The 10,095-nt window shown below is 58.7% G+C and overlaps 2 long non-coding RNA genes across 2 annotated transcripts; both read left to right on the forward strand.

Annotated features, from left to right (window-relative positions):
- Positions 1-967, forward strand: LOC137465992 (uncharacterized). The gene is made up of 3 exons (XR_010994930.1): positions 1-118; positions 258-376; positions 530-967. It is a non-coding gene; the product is annotated as an uncharacterized lncRNA (long non-coding RNA).
- Positions 968-7,690: 6,723 nt separating this feature from the next.
- Positions 7,691-8,514, forward strand: LOC137465998 (uncharacterized). The gene is made up of 3 exons (XR_010994936.1): positions 7,691-7,808; positions 7,948-8,066; positions 8,220-8,514. It is a non-coding gene; the product is annotated as an uncharacterized lncRNA (long non-coding RNA).
- The last annotated feature ends 1,581 nt before the right edge of the window (positions 8,515-10,095 follow it).

Raw genomic sequence — 10,095 nt, forward strand, 5'->3', positions numbered from 1 at the left:
TCAGACTGCCAACATGGGAGGACAACGACGCCTTTGCGGATCTAGGAGAGCGGCACAGCAGGTGCAATGCCAGGGACTGCCTTTACCCGGGAGGCAGGGAGGAGGCAGAGGAAGAGGGGTAAGTTGGGGAGCTGCACCTGAGGCTCTGCAGGGTACGTGTGTCACTTCAAGGGCTCAAGGGGGAAAGAAAGAGAAGAACGTGTCTGGACAATCCTGTGCTGTGGACACGTTGTCCATGAGCCCCTTTGCCTCCTCAGGCCCTGGGAACTGCTCCTGTGCTCCTCCTGCGCTGCTGAGGGCACCCACAGGCGCTGCTCTGGCCTGAGAAACCGCATACAGAGCTGGGAGTGTGACAGCTGTGCTGGTCTCGGAACGGGTATGAGGCAAAGCAGCCGGTGCCCCTGGGCTGGGGACAGTGCCCAGGCCGGGCTGGGCAGAGCCCCTCTGCTCCTGAAGGGCTGGGGGTTCTGCTCTGGCCTGGCTTGCCTCGGGCCTGGGTGGTCTTTGACATTCCTGCTTGGCCTTACAGCTTCCAGGGATGAGTCAGAGCTCAGTGGCCCCAGCCGGATCAGACAGTCAGGACTGGAGCCTGCTCATGGCTCCCCAGAATCTGAGGCCATCAGCCCCAGCTCCCGCACCCCGGTGCCATCGGGGCTGGATCCCCAGTCTTCCTCTGCAGAGCCCAGCGGCCGCAGCAGCCAGCAACACACAGCATGGCAGCAGTCTCTGCCGTCTTCCTCGCTGGCCACCAGCAGCCCCAGCACATCAAGGTCAACGTACAACAACTCCCCTGACTCTGGGGACAGGGTCCATTCCAGACGTGCTGGGCCCGGCCGCAGGCGAACCCGCTCTCGCCAGCCAGGTCGGGCCCCAGATGGACCCGTCCGATTGAGGAGTCGCCGTGACAGGAGCAGCAGGACAACAACAAGGGCTGAGAGGCCCAGGCGAAGGGAGACACCTTCACGGGCATCCCCCGGACGCAGCCGCGCCCGCCAGCAAGGTCGGGCCCTAAGTGCACCTGTCCGCCCCAGGAGTCGCCGTGACAGGAGCAGCAGGACAAGACCAAGGACTGAGACGCCCGGGCGAAGGCAGACATCGCCACGGGCATCCCCCGGACGCAGCCGCGCCCACCAGCAAGGTCAGGCCCAGAGCCCACCTGTCCAGTCCAGGAGTCGCCGTGACATGAGCCACAGGACAGCAGCAAGCGCTGAGAGGCCCAGGCGAAGGCAAACATCGCCACGGGCATGCCCCGGACGCAGCCGCGCCCGCCAGCAAGGCCGGGCCCTAAGTGCACCTGCCTGCCCCAGGAGTCGCCGTGGCAGGAGCAGGAGGACAGCAGCCAGCGCTGAGAGGCCCAGGCGCAGGGGGACGCCGTCAGGGATGTCCCGCAGGAGCAACCGCTCCCGCCAGCGACGTCGGGCCTCACCTGGGACCTCCAACAGCAGCACCTAGTGTCGTCTTTTCTTTCTGGTCCGTCTGTTCGCTGCCGGAAGTGAAGGTGAGAACGGTCCGTACAGGGACCTTGAGATTTGCAGGTCTGTGAGCAAACCGAATTCGCTCTTGGCATTTCTACTGGCAGGAAAGTAGTCTTATGCTAAATACCTTGATTTCTGTCTCACCATGTATTAAGTGAAAAGTCACTTAAATGATGTGGCTAATTAAAAAGGACTCTTGTTCCTGCCTTTAGACTCCAACCTCAGATGCTTCCGCACTGCTTTCTCTTGAAAGTGAAGCACTCCTTGATGGGCTTGGATAGGGTTAGGGAGACATTCAGAGCAAGGTGGCTCTTAGGGAAGCTCTCTTGGAAAAGGATGTGTGCTGTCTTGCTATCCTTGAGCAATCTCATTCAGTAAAGCCAAAAGGAAGAAGAGAGAAGAGAGTGACACACTGCCTCAAGCGCCTGAAGAAATCGATCACTATATTGCTGCTGATTTCAAAGACTTGCTTGGACCTTGAAAGAACAAACCAGAAAAGACAGTGGAAATATCCTGGGACAAAGAGGATGCGCAGGACTCTGCCCCCGATGACCATTTGGGACCTTTGCCTGAGAATTAACTCAGGCCCTCGAGAAGAGCCTGCAACTTCGTAACTCCCCGGGAACAAAAGCGTTTTAGTGTGCCGGTGTGGATAACATCACGTGGTGTTGTCCAGTCAGCTAAACCACGACATCTTTGTCTGTTACAGGAGCAGCTACTTAACTCTATGTAAAGAATGTATTTAAGAGAAAGAGTGAATTTAGAGACCTCTCCTCATAGCGGATCCAGAACCTTCTCCGAAGAATTTGTTAGATTTTCATTATTTTCCGGAACACCGAAGGAAGCAGACGGGTACCAGATAGAAAATACGAGGAAACCAATAAACCTTTTACTGCTTAGAAGCGTGTCACTTTTGTTCCTCGAAGAAGTTGCCAAAGAATGTTACTTTCAAAATCCCTTCAACGATCTAACAGGAAAAAATATTGGCAAACCCTGTTAGGCAGTGTTTCCGAGCTGGGGCTGATGGTCTTGGGTGCTGGGGAGCCACGGGAAGGCTCCAGTCCTGACTGTCCGGCCAGGCTGAGGCCATTGAGCTCCGGCTCATGCCTGGCAGCTGTAAGGGCAAGCGGGAATGCCAAAGGCTCTCATGGACCCAGGCCAGGCCGGAACAGAGCAGAGCCCCCAGCCCTCCAGGAGCGGACGGGCTCTGCCAAGCCCGGCCTGGGCACTGCCCCCAGCCCAGGGACACGCGGGTGCTCTGCCCGAGAGCCGTGCCCAGAGCAGCAGAGCTGTCACGCCCCAGCTGGTTCTGGTCAGAGTGAGAAGCCAGCAGCGGCCGTGGGTGCCCTGGGCAGCACAGGAGCTGTTGCCAGGGCCTGGGGAAGCACAGGAGTCAGCCTCTGCACGGCGACACAGCACGCAGGCTGCAGGGGACAGAGCCAATGGCAGCGGGCATGAGCACCTCTGCGGGGCTCTTTGGCTGCAGCAGCATCGGCCCCAAGGGCTGCTCCGTCCCTGCCTGCCTGCCTGCCTGCCTGGCTGATGGGCAGGGCCGGAGGCCTTGCAGAGCAGGGGCCATTGCGGGCACGGGTGTCCCAGGAGCTGCCCCCCGGCCCAGCTGGGCCCCACTTGGGGAGGAAGGAGGCTCCCAGCCACGGCATGGCTGAGCAGCTCCTGCCTCCCCCTGCCTCTGCCCTGGGCCCCACATCGCCTGCCACAAGCGTCCCTGGGCCAGGCTGTGGGAGGGCGGCTTTGCCCTCACCTGGCTGCCGGGCACCAGGGCCCTCCTGCTTGCTGTCGCGCATGGCAGCTGTCGGCGGGGAGTCCCTGTCCAGAACTGCCACAGTCTCCTCCAGGTGCTGGTCCTCTCTCTCTGTGGGAAAAAGGGGAGTGTGGGGAGTTTGCAGAACAGGCCCAGGGCCACGAGGGCACTGCTCCCTGCTCAGCCCCGCGTGAGCCCTGCTCCCGTCCGCCTTCTCCTGCCGTCGTCGCCTCGAGGACCACCGCAGACGGCTCCGCTTGTTCCTCCGCCGATTCTGGGAAGGGAGAGGCAGGTGAGCCTGCAGCACAGGCCCAGAGCCCCGAGGTGTGGGGTTCCTCTGGTCGCTGGGCAGCAGCGTCCCTGCCCTGCCTTCTCCTCCCGTTGTCAGGTCGCACTGAGCCACGGCCTGAGCCCAGCGTTGCCTTTTGGGGCCAAAGGAAATCTCTGCTCCTGCCTCTGGCACAGGGCATTCTGCCAGCAGGTCAGGGAAGGCTGTAGCCCCCGAGAGAGGCGTGAGCAGTGGAGGAAAGCCAGCATCTCTCCAGTCTTCCAAAAGGGCACTAAGAAGGAGCCAGGAAACTGCAGGCCCATCAGCCTCAGCTCCATCCCCAGAAAGGTGACAGAATATCTCCTCTTGGATGTCATCTCTAAGCGTGTGGAATAGCAGGAAGAGAAAACTGGATGGGCTTAGCAGCTGTTCTGCAGGGCAAACAACTGAGTTCGCAGAAGAAGAAATTCATAAAATACGGGTTTATCCATGGCAAGGACGCAAACAAGGCCGTCCGCATGGAAACTGGAAAACACGTCAGGGTTACTTGTAGTTAGAGGACACGTGCCTTAGTCGGCAGCGTACGTGCCTTAATAATTTGTGGTAAGCTCTTGCCAATGAATTATTGACGTTAAATGCTTTGCACCAATAGAATACAATAAGCTATTGCTTTGCCCATTGAATAGGATGAGCTGTTTTGATGTAACTAGTGGCTTAGGATCACACTTTTTTAGGGGTATAAAACTTGAGAACAACTTGTAATAAAGAAGAAGCCGTTGTTGTCACTGCACAGGTGTATGTGTATGTCTCGTGTCCATCTCTACTGCGACAGAAAACCATGCTTGGCCAATCTCATAGCCACCTCTGCTGCACTGACTGGCTGGGTTTGTGAGGGGAGAGCAGTGGCTGTTGTCAGCCGGGACTCCAGCAAGGCTTTGTCCCGGCCTCCCTTATCACGGTCATGGGGCAGCTCAGGGACAGTGGCGTGGAGAAGTGGGCAGTGGAGCTCCAAACCCAGACAGCTGCGAGCTCAGGGGGCCGTGCTGGGGCCACTCTTGTTTGCCTTATTCCCCAGCGACCTGGCAGAAGGGACGGAGCGCTCCCTCAGCACGTTTGCGGATGGGACAGAAGCGGGAGCAGGGGCTGGTGAACCACACGGCTGTGCTGCCTTTCAGTGAGACCTGGACAGGCTTGAGGGTTGAGCAGAGAGGGGCCTCGTGAAGTTGCACAGGGGAAAGCCTCTAGAAGAGCTTGAAGCTTTGTAATTACCAGGCAGCAGAAGTTTTCTAGTATAGAGGAGTGTATAACGTCATCTTGTGATGTCCAGTCAGGGAAACCACTGCATCTCTTTATGTTAGAGGAGCAGTTTCTTGTAGGTATGTAAAGAAAGCCTTTGAGAAAAACACTGACTTCAGAAACTTCCTCTAATATTATGTTGGATTTCCATGATTTTCTGGAATGCCAGGCCAAGCGTAAGGATTCCAAAAGGAAAGTGAAAGCAAATTAATAAATCTACTTGTAGAGGTCAGAAGCATTTCCCGTTTGTTCCTCGAAGAAGTTGCCAATGTTACTTTTGAAATCCTTTCAAAGATCTAATAGGAAAAAGCATTGGCCCCAAGTGTTAGCCTGTGTTTCTGAAGAGGAATATGCTTTTTGTGTCAATTCAATGTTTGTAGCAGGGTTTGGTTTTTTTTTTTTTTCGTGTGTGTGCTTTGAATGTGAGTCTTTGCAGGACTTTGAATAATTCGATCATATACCCAAGACAACATTTTACTGTGTCCTGCTGTCCAGTGCTGAACAGGGTTGAGACAGAGCAGGTAGCTCCGTGTCTGTATGAAACTTGCAGGAGCAGCACCAGGAGCAGCAGCAGAGCAGTGCCCGATGGTTGCCTCGGGGCCTGGCATTTGACCCTGCACTTGCTGCAGGAGTCCCTGCCTGGTTCCCTGCTGACCAAACCTTCGCAGCCATCCCAGAACCTGGGTTCCCAAGGGGGCCGCCTCAAGTGGTTGCCAGGCACCTGAGGCCATGGCTGCCCAATGTTGGCTGCACGATGCTGATGTCAGCGTGGCCATTGTGACCCGTGCGACCAAGGCCACAAGAGGCAACGCTGGGCTCAGGCCGTGGCTCAGTGCGACCTGACAACGGGAGGAGAAGGCAGGGCAGGGACGCTGCTGCCCAGCGACCAGGGGAACCCCACACCTCGGGGCTCTGGGCCTGTGCTGCAGGCTCACCTGCCTCTCTCTTCCCAGAATCGGCGGAGGAACAAGCGGAGCCGTCTGCGGTGTTCCTCGAAGCGACGACGGCAGGAGAAGGCGGACGGGAGCAGGGCTCACGCGGGGCTGAGCAGGGAGCAGTGCCCTCGTGGCCCTGGGCCTGTTCTGCAAACTCCCCACACTCCTCTTTTTCCCACAGAGAGAGAGGACCAGCACCTGGAGGAGACTGTGGCAGTTCTGGACAGGGACTCCCCGCTGACAGCTGCCATGCGTGACAGCAAGCAGGAGGGCCCTGGTGCCCGGCAGCCAGGTGAGGGCAAAGCCGCCCTCCCACAGCCTGGCCCAGGGACGCTTGTGGCAGGCGATGTGGGGCCCAGGGCAGAGGCAGGGCGAGGCGGGAGCTGCTCAGCCATGCCGTGGCTGGGAGCCTCCTTCCTCCCCAAGTGGGGCCCAGCTGGGCCGGGGGGCAGCTCCTGGGACACCCGTGCCCGCAATGGCCCCTGCTCTGCAAGGCCTCCGGCCCTGCCCATCAGCCAGGCAGGCAGGCAGGCAGGCAGGGACGGAGCAGCCCTTGGGGCCGATGCTGCTGCAGCCAAAGAGCCCCGCAGAGGTGCTCATGCCCGCTGCCATTGGCTCTGTCCCCTGCAGCCTGCGTGCTGTGTCGCCGTGCAGAGGCCGACCCGGACATCTGCGGCGACCAACTGGAGAAGTGCGGGCTCTGTGCCCACGCGTTCTGCCTGGTGAGTGGCTCTGGGTGCTCCCTCCACCATTGCAACGGGCAATTCCTGCCTCTCTCTCCTCATCTGCTCGTCCCCTTTGCTGCAGTTCTTTGCCACTCTACTTTCTCGTCAAGAGAACCGTCGTGTCGGACTCGTGGGGTTTCTTCCTCGAGATATCCAAATTGCAGTCTGGCGGGCGGCACAAAAGGTGAGCGCCTGACAAGAGCAGGGAGATTTGTGCCAGGCGAGGTTTGCCAGAGCTGAGCCCAGACACTTGGAATGAAAGGCCTGCCCTTCCGGCCGGCTGGGGGACAAAGTCTGGCTCCCGGCAGCTGCACCGAGGCTCTGGCACAGGAGGCTCCTCCACCAGACGGCTCTGTGGGCTGAGGCCCAGCAGTGGCCACATCCTACGCCCTGCCCGGAGCCGTGGGGCTGCCTGGGGAGGCCCCGAGGCTGCTGCTGATGGCGCTGCTTGGCTCTTTCCAGCGCTGCTGCGTCTGTGGCCAGAGCGGGGCAACCATCATGTGTTGCAAGGAGGACTGTGACAGATGGTTCCACCTGCCCTGTGCCAAGGAGGGCGGCTGTGTCAATGTATACGTTACCCCATACAGGTACCTCCTCGCCCCTTCTGGCCACCCCTGTGGAACGGTGTTGCATTTCTCACTTTGCCCATCCATTTTCCTCCAGCTCCTTCTGCCCTGAGCACCGTCCAGAGCAGGACGTGGAGGCGACTCCAGAGCCGGGCACCGACTGCCCCATCTGCATGGAGCCTGTGGAGGATAGAAAGACCTTCCGAACCCTGGTGTGCCCAGCGTGCAAAAGGGCCTGGTTCCACAGGGACTGCATCCAGGTAGGAGCCATCCCCTCAGCCCCGGGCCACAGCAGGTGCCCAGCGGCACCAGGGCCTTGCTCACCCTGCTTCTGTTTGCCCTGCAGGGACAGGCCATGCGCGCTGGTCTTTTTTCCCTCCGCTGCCCCCTGTGCAGGGACACGGGAGAATTTCTTGTACAAATGTTCATCGTGGGGATCCGAATCCCTTTCAGGTTGGTGTCCTTCTGCCTGGCTCCCAGGACAGGAGGTGCAAGTGCTGTGCTGTGCCAGGCCCTGCCCCAGCAGTCCTGGCCCTGCCCTGTCCCGTGAGTCTGGGCTTCAACTTCACGCAGGACTTGGAAAAGCGCTGGAGAAAGAGCAGGGACAACCTGTACCTCCATGAGGGCACGACATCAGAAACTCATCAGCTTTCCCTTTCTCCATCAGACTGCCAACATGGGAGGACAACGACGCCTTTGCGGATCTAGGAGAGCGGCACAGCAGGTGCAATGCCAGGGACTGCCTTTACCCGGGAGGCAGGGAGGAGGCAGAGGAAGAGGGGTAAGTTGGGGAGCTGCACCTGAGGCTCTGCAGGGTACGTGTGTCACTTCAAGGGCTCAAGGGGGAAAGAAAGAGAAGAACGTGTCTGGACAATCCTGTGCTGTGGACACGTTGTCCATGAGCCCCTTTGCCTCCTCAGGCCCTGGGAACTGCTCCTGTGCTCCTCCTGCGCTGCTGAGGGCACCCACAGGCGCTGCTCTGGCCTGAGAAACCGCATACAGAGCTGGGAGTGTGACAGCTGTGCTGGTCTCGGAACGGGTATGAGGCAAAGCAGCCGGTGCCCCTGGGCTGGGGACAGTGCCCAGGCCGGGCTGGGCAGAGCCCCTCTGCTCCTGAAGGGCTGGGGGTTCTGCTCTGGCCTGGCTTGCCTCGGGCCTGGGTGGTCTTTGACATTCCTGCTTGGCCTTACAGCTTCCAGGGATGAGTCAGAGCTCAGTGGCCCCAGCCGGATCAGACAGTCAGGACTGGAGCCTGCTCATGGCTCCCCAGAATCTGAGGCCATCAGCCCCAGCTCCCGCACCCCGGTGCCATCGGGGCTGGATCCCCAGTCTTCCTCTGCAGAGCCCAGCGGCCGCAGCAGCCAGCAACACACAGCATGGCAGCAGTCTCTGCCGTCTTCCTCGCTGGCCACCAGCAGCCCCAGCACATCAAGGTCAACGTACAACAACTCCCCTGACTCTGGGGACAGGGTCCATTCCAGACGTGCTGGGCCCGGCCGCAGGCGAACCCGCTCTCGCCAGCCAGGTCGGGCCCCAGATGGACCCGTCCGACTGAGGAGTCGCCGTGACAGGAGCAGCAGGACAACGACAAGGGCTGAGAGGCCCAGGCGAAGGGAGACACCTTCACGGGCATCCCCCGGACGCAGCCGCGCCCGCCAGCAAGGTCGGGCCCTAAGTGCACCTGTCCGCCCCAGGAGTCGCCGTGACAGGAGCAGCAGGACAAGACCAAGGACTGAGACGCCCGGGCGAAGGCAGACATCGCCACGGGCATCCCCCGGACGCAGCCGCGCCCACCAGCAAGGTCAGGCCCAGAGCCCACCTGTCCAGTCCAGGAGTCGCCGTGACATGAGCCACAGGACAGCAGCAAGCGCTGAGAGGCCCAGGCGAAGGCAAACATCGCCACGGGCATGCCCCGGACGCAGCCGCGCCCGCCAGCAAGGCCGGGCCCTAAGTGCACCTGCCTGCCCCAGGAGTCGCCGTGGCAGGAGCAGGAGGACAGCAGCCAGCGCTGAGAGGCCCAGGCGCAGGGGGACGCCGTCAGGGATGTCCCGCAGGAGCAACCGCTCCCGCCAGCGACGTCGGGCCTCACCTGGGACCTCCAACAGCAGCACCTAGTGTCGTCTTTTCTTTCTGGTCCGTCTGTTCGCTGCCGGAAGTGAAGGTGAGAACGGTCCGTACAGGGACCTTGAGATTTGCAGGTCTGTGAGCAAACCGAATTCGCTCTTGGCATTTCTACTGGCAGGAAAGTAGTCTTATGCTAAATACCTTGATTTCTGTCTCACCATGTATTAAGTGAAAAGTCACTTAAATGATGTGGCTAATTAAAAAGGACTCTTGTTCCTGCCTTTAGACTCCAACCTCAGATGCTTCCGCACTGCTTTCTCTTGAAAGTGAAGCACTCCTTGATGGGCTTGGATAGGGTTAGGGAGACATTCAGAGCAAGGTGGCTCTTAGGGAAGCTCTCTTGGAAAAGGATGTGTGCTGTCTTGCTATCCTTGAGCAATCTCATTCAGTAAAGCCAAAAGGAAGAAGAGAGAAGAGAGTGACACACTGCCTCAAGCGCCTGAAGAAATCGATCACTATATTGCTGCTGATTTCAAAGACTTGCTTGGACCTTGAAAGAACAAACCAGAAAAGACAGTGGAAATATCCTGGGACAAAGAGGATGCGCAGGACTCTGCCCCCGATGACCATTTGGGACCTTTGCCTGAGAATTAACTCAGGCCCTCGAGAAGAGCCTGCAACTTCGTAACTCCCCGGGAACAAAAGCGTTTTAGTGTGCCGGTGTGGATAACATCACGTGGTGTTGTCCAGTCAGCTAAACCACGACATCTTTGTCTGTTACAGGAGCAGCTACTTAACTCTATGTAAAGAATGTATTTAAGAGAAAGAGTGAATTTAGAGACCTCTCCTCATAGCGGATCCAGAACCTTCTCCGAAGAATTTGTTAGATTTTCATTATTTTCCGGAACACCGAAGGAAGCAGACGGGTACCAGATAGAAAATACGAGGAAACCAATAAACCTTTTACTGCTTAGAAGCGTGTCACTTTTGTTCCTCGAAGAAGT

This window comes from Anomalospiza imberbis, unplaced genomic scaffold (assembly GCF_031753505.1).
Source record: "Anomalospiza imberbis isolate Cuckoo-Finch-1a 21T00152 unplaced genomic scaffold, ASM3175350v1 scaffold_126, whole genome shotgun sequence".
Classification (NCBI taxonomy): domain Eukaryota; kingdom Metazoa; phylum Chordata; class Aves; order Passeriformes; family Viduidae; genus Anomalospiza; species Anomalospiza imberbis.